We start from the raw sequence: 6,741 nt of genomic DNA, 5'->3' as shown, positions 1-6,741 counted from the left end.
TCCAAGTTGTACAAATATTAAAAGCGCCCCAAGACTGAGACATGTGGAGATCAAGGCCAAGTGGAAGACAGCATGACAGCAGTTGCATCACTTGGTTCAGCTTTGCTGCATCTTTGTCAAGCAGCTGTGCTGGCTTTATGACTTTTGCTCATCCCATTAGATATGGCTATGTCGATCTTTCTTTCCTAGTTTTATTTTCCTTTTAGACCAACAAGAGATAGATTAATGTGAGTTAGCACTTAGAAATCTTCAAACTCTAACTTCTCTGTCATAGGTCTCAGAGATTGGGATATTACATGGTTGAGCAAGTCCACTTGGTTTTAATGCTAAGATATGCTTATCCATCAATTTGTTACAATTAGTAAATGGAACGTAAGTATTTTTTTCATATATGGATATGTAAATTTTATGCATTCATATAGAAAAGAGAAAGTCAGACTCTACGAACAATACTCCCCTTAACTATATCAGACATATTGGGTTCTTTATTTTATCCTACTGACTTAAAGATTAAAATAAAATAATATCATAAAGTTGATATTCATTTGATTATGCATTTTCTCTGGTGAACATGTTTCATAATATAATCTGTTATTTTATAGTTTTGCAACTTATTTTTAAATTTTTGTATTAAATTTATTTAATCTCTTGCGTTTTATTTTGTAAATATCTTAATACTCCTTTGAACTACATGGAATGAATAATTAAATATTAGCTATAAAACACAGTTTTTCAAATAATATTTTTAAGAAAATTAAAGTAAAATCATGTTAGGTCAAAATACTGTAAGCCATATTGTAAGAGCCAAAACTAATGTATAAGCCCACCTTTCCCAAGGACAAGTTCCAGGAATGCTGGGATTTGGAGTGCTTGGGAAATAATGAGCCTAATGTTTTTACTCCCCTAAAGAAGTTGATTTGACAAATCTGCACCAGATGTGCTTGATCGTATGTTACCAAAAGGTATGTAGGCAGGAAATATATCAGGTTATATGCTTGACTCCTGACTGTATCTGATTGTGAATTCAATGAATTCTGGATTGTGACCTTATATGCCAATAGAACATGTGACTCATCACCCAGTAGTGTAAGTAAGCAGAGTCCATTTTGCTGTAAAGTACTTTATTAAAACTTGCCGCAGATATGACTGAAAAATTGGGGAACTAGTCTTTCTTTTGTGAATTTCAGGATTAACTTTTGGAGGCTCCAGTAAGATAAGATGATTCACTCCAAATTCTGGATTATGGTTCTTGGCTTTGGTTTCTTGGACCTCTCTCAATCCCCACCCCTCATCCCTTGAAGCGAATGGCCATTCGCAAAAAAGGAGATAGCAAGCATTTATTTTTTAAAACGGAGACTTCCTTGTGGTAAATCATAAAAGTTTTTGCTTTATTTATTTGTTTGCTTATTTATTTATTTTTAATATATTCATTTATTTTATCTTCCTGTGAAAGTTTCTCTCTGATTTCTTGATTCTGGTTATGGCATGCCCTTTCTGAAAATAAGAAGAATCCATGAGATTTATGTATGCTCAGTCAGGGCAAAAAGAGACATCCCACAGACGACTGTTAATTGTGATTAACTGAGGAGTTCAGCCAGAGTCATCAGTTTTTGTTCTTCTGATCTTTCCTGAGACCACAGCAATGAAACCAGGGACCAAAATGCTCAAGCATATCAATAAGGCCTGGCTTTCCAAAGCACAGTTCCCTCTACTCTCCCCTGCAAAGATAACCATTCTCTTAAATGTGGCATGGATCCATCCCAGCATACATTTATATTATTACTACATATGTGTGCATTCCAAACAACATATGGCAGCATTGCATGTTTTAGACCTTTATATAAATACATCATAGAGTATCTCATTTGTCTGCCATAATACAACACCACACATTGAGTGGCTTAAGCCACGAAGAGTCTTTCTCACTATTCTGGATGCTTGAATGGATGGTGTTTGTTAGCAGGGATTCGATGCAAGAACTGCACAACAAAGGTAGGATGGTTCAGGACACTAGGATCCAAAGTTAGAGTTTTGAAAGGCCCAGTATATGGACATCAGAAAGACCAGAGATTGTGCAAGAAGAAATTTTCTTGATCAAACTGGTATACCTCTGAAGTGGTGGATTCCAATTGTTAAATGTCATTGCCATATGATTACTGTCATTATTTGGCTCTGCGTTTTTCATTGCCACTTTAACTCAGGCTCTTGTCTTGTGGATGTATCTGTTCTTAAGTATGCTGACTGAGGGCAGATGGAAAGACTATGGAGATTTGGGGACATGGGATACAGCAGCTCTGTGCAGGACTGGACTCTACTAGCTTACTGAAGTGGATCTACCATGCAGAAAGGCACGATAGCAAGGAGTTCAGCTGCAGTGAGTTATTAACCAAGGCACCACCACTCTGGATCTGAAAATTACAATATTGTAGAGGTAAGGAGTGTCTATCTGTCTGTTTTGAATGTGAATGTGGCCACTTCATGTTTGCTTTTGACTGTCCTTGAATGTGCGAGTTGACTGTGCTTTTTTTCTTACTGCCAGCCACCCTGACTCAAACTCTATCTCTTCATTTTCTAGAACACTGGATCCAATATAATAGACATGAAAACATCATTTGGGTAGGGTTAAAAATTTTGTAATATTTGTTTTAAAAATGTTAGCATAAAACTCATGACCCAAGGTTGATACTTAGGTAATCTTAAAGGAATCACGTGGCATGATTCCATTTTGGGATATAAGTAACATGTGGCCTTTGGCCATCCTTAGACAGCCATAGGACTGGCAGTAATTTTTGCTAGGGTTGTAGATGAAAAATGTCCCATGGCTTCATTGTCATTTTGACTAAAGATAACTACATGGTATGTGTTAACCAAGGAGACAACCGGTCTTCAAAGATAATTTCGAATTGGGATGGTTATTTGTATAATAATTCTTGTCCTGGTTTGAAAATATAAACTTTATGAAGGAAATTATTTGAAACAGTGCTTGTTTAATGACGTATTAAAGCTCTACCTCCATGCAACCCTATACAAGAACATACCTTACTGACTGCCAAACACTGTAACATAAGACTCACTCTGATGATAATAGTTTTAGAGACATTGAATTGTTTGCACTGTTAAAGGTTGCATTTCCCTTGTGTAGATTACAGCTGTATCCTTTGCCTTCTTCACACTTTAAGTAGCAAAAAATCCAAAGCTATTTTATTTTAATATTGCATGAACACACAATTGAGGGATTTTAAACATTTTTAAAAGGAAAATGAAGTTTCACAGAAAACTTAAAGAAAAACTTGATAGTCTTAAGGAATAGCTTTAAAAAACATGTACGTTTATAAGGTTATATGATATTTTACATTTCTACGACATTTTATCATAATGTCTTTACTAAGATGAATTTTTGATAAATAAATAAATAAATAAAAGGCAAAAATTGCGGTCAAAGCTATAATCGTCAAACATTAAACATCAGACACTGAGGTATTTCTGTCTTAGGATGCAGCAAGACAATGACTTAAGCAGTCTTACAAATAGTTTGAAGCAGTGGTTCTCAACCTGTGGGTAACAACCCTTTGGGGGTCAAAAGACTCTTTTCCAGGTGTAGCTTAGTGCTGCCTGAATATTTACCGCATGTTTCATAATAGTAGGAAAATTGCACTTTTGAACTATCAGTGGGAAGAATATCATGGATAGGGGTCACCACAACATGGGGTTTCTATCTTAAAGGACAGCAACATTGCGTAAGTTGAGAACTACTGGCTTAGAACATATCTCCTCTTATTTATGGTTTATTGAGGTTAACAGAGTGTGATTTATGGATATATGGCTAAACATCTCATTTTTGATAACACTGATAAACTGTAGTTATTTTGGTATACTGAGTCACACAAAAAACATATTCTATAATGGTGAACTATGTAAGGAACAGGAAAATAAGGTTACCAATCTGTCTATGGGCTGCATTCATTTAATGAGCTTCAATTCAGAAATTGTAATTTTTATGATAAGGTATTCAATGATGATTATGTTTTAAAGACTGGTATAATTAATTACAGGAAAAAGTTTTATTTAGCCTCCTGTATATTTTTCCAATGAATATCCTAAACCAAGTAAGTAAAAACAAGCAAGGATTGTTTATCCCAGATAATATTTAATAGATAGTATGAACCTCAAACTTGTCAGAGAACTGCTGAATATGGCTTTTAAGACATTTGAGCTTATTGTGACAAACAGATCCTATCAGACCTCTAGTGTGTCTGAGAAGATAATGGGACAGTGATGCCTTCACCTGTATTGTTGTACTGGAAAAGACAACCCTAATGTCTTGCCTGTTGTCAGAACCTGACCCAAACTATGGGCTTGAAGGACAATGGAGAGTTGGTTGCCTCACTTTATATAGACTAGGTAAGGTCAGTCTCCCTATGATTCAGTCCTCCACTACAGAAAAGCCTCTACATCTGAGTCTAGCAGCTTCTGGTATCCCTCTCCCTAATCCCATGGAAGCCACGGTACTCTGGAATGAGCATCTAGGTAATGGACGTTTTAATCTTTTGTCATTTTAGTTGGTACATAGACCATTTGAGTTATAATTCCTGCTCTTATTCATCCTTCTCAGATCTGTGATGACATAGAGGTCTAGACTGTGGCTTCATGAGCTTGGCAATAGAAAGCAAGCAGCTCTTCCCTAAAGCCTGCAGCCACCTTGTTAGTTCATTTAAAGCTATGAGGTCACTTGTTAAGAAAATGCAAACTGCTCTGTCTTGCTAACAGGTTTCATATGATAGGACAAACAACTTTTAGATGTAACTTTTCACTAAAGGAGCATAGTTAGCAATGTCTTTTCTCAATAATAACTACTCATGTCTCTAATTAATGGTTAGATGGAAAAAAAACAAAATATTCTAAGATGTATAAAGGTCTGAAGATATCAAAACTTAAGTAAATTTATGAGAAAATTATTTAAGGTATATAAAATGAGAAATATTTTAGATTTCTCTCCCTCACTACATTATTGTTACACTAATATTTCAAAGGTTCTGAGTTTTAATATTGATCAATGGAGTTCTGATAAGTGGATATAACAGAGACTACTTATTATTCAGTCACAAGATTGTAAATTTCCGTTGATAGTCTAAATATAGACTCAACTGTGCTTCTTAATTGGCTAAAACATATATCTGGCTCTCTGGACAGAGGAAATATGTTCATCCTTTTTAATCCAAAACTATAATTTTTGCCAGGATTCTGAGGCATTAGTCTACTCCAGCTATTTTACAATGTGGATTAATACAGTAATGCACATTAATACAGATTAATGGTAGTATATCTAGAATTTTTATTTCCTTTTACGAACTAAAAATTCATATAACCTTCAGGGAGTCAAAGAAGTCATGAGACTTGGATCTGTCTTTCAAAGGTCACAGATAAGTGTAGATAAGTTTTGCTACCTGTCTATTCCTGAGATGGGATCTCTCTCCTGGTCTTGGCATTTCTTCCCCTACTGAATTCCTAGGACTATGGGCCTGAGAGTTCCAATTGTAGATTTCTAAATGTTAACCTCTGTCTCTAGTATATATTCGTTGCAGAAGGCTGACAGACACTATCCAGGGATGACCTGCAGACTACAAACTGGTGAGCTCTGTACATCAGTGAAAGAATGTGTAAACCATTCCAGCTTATATGATTGTTCCCTGTCTCTTCAATTGAGTCAACTAATCAGATGCTGCTGATGACCACCCCATTGGTCAGCCTTTTATTAACCTTCTATCCCTCCTAGGCCCTGACAATGACACCCTAGTTTCATCTGGAAAGAATTACAGAAGAAAATACATTATTTCTTGCCCTTCCAATAGCCTGAAATGCTAACTCAAAAGGAAACTCTCATTTGTAGGGCACACAAATGGCTAACTATAAGACCAACTGGTGTAACAAGAGAATGAGTCCAGATTTATCAACAAGTGGATCCATTAACTGGAATAGTTCTATAATCTGATAGGGTACTTGGGATGCTTTATGCAAGTTAAAGATATATTATGTAGCTTTAAGAAAAGAATGTTTCTATACGAATGACTTGGAATTATAATATGACTATTTTTAAAAAATTACAAAAATAGGAGCTGAGATTTAAAAAGTATGACTGATACTCTGTCCACTTCGAGGCTTTTCCTAGACAGTAACACTGTCAGCCATCACTGAGCCTTTGCCTCTTCTGCTTCTATTAATTACTGCTGGCTCTTGCATCACTGATGTCTCAACTAGATGATAGTTCCTATTTGGGTACCATTAAGTTGATAGTTATTGATTTCTGTATAAACAGGTACCTGTCCATCATGAAATCACGAGTTTAACTTTGGATACAACTCAAGCTGGAAAATGTAAGAGCCAAAAGTAAATCAGTAAGCCCCACCTGCCCAAAGACAAGATAACTTCTTGAAATTCTAGGACTTGTAGAACATGGGAAGTCATGTTTTTTACTCCCATAAAAATATTGGTTTAACTACTTAAATCAGATGTGCTTAATCCCATCTGTTTGGGAGGTACAAAGACAGGAAATATGTTAAGATGTATGCATTCTCATTATATGATGGGAAACGCAAAAAATTGTGGAACTTGCTCTTACAACCCCCCTAGAAGTCTTTATTACCACTCACTGGGAACCCAAAAAAACTGAGCCAAAGTTTAATTTTTCTGTTCAGTACTCAATTAAAGTTTGCTGCAAATTTGGCTCAAAATTTTAGAACCTTT

The sequence above is a fragment of the Grammomys surdaster genome, unplaced genomic scaffold, assembly GCF_004785775.1.
Source record: "Grammomys surdaster isolate TR1022 unplaced genomic scaffold, NIH_TR_1.0 126189, whole genome shotgun sequence".
Taxonomy (NCBI): Eukaryota; Metazoa; Chordata; class Mammalia; order Rodentia; family Muridae; genus Grammomys; species Grammomys surdaster.
This window is presented reverse-complemented; position numbering follows the sequence as displayed.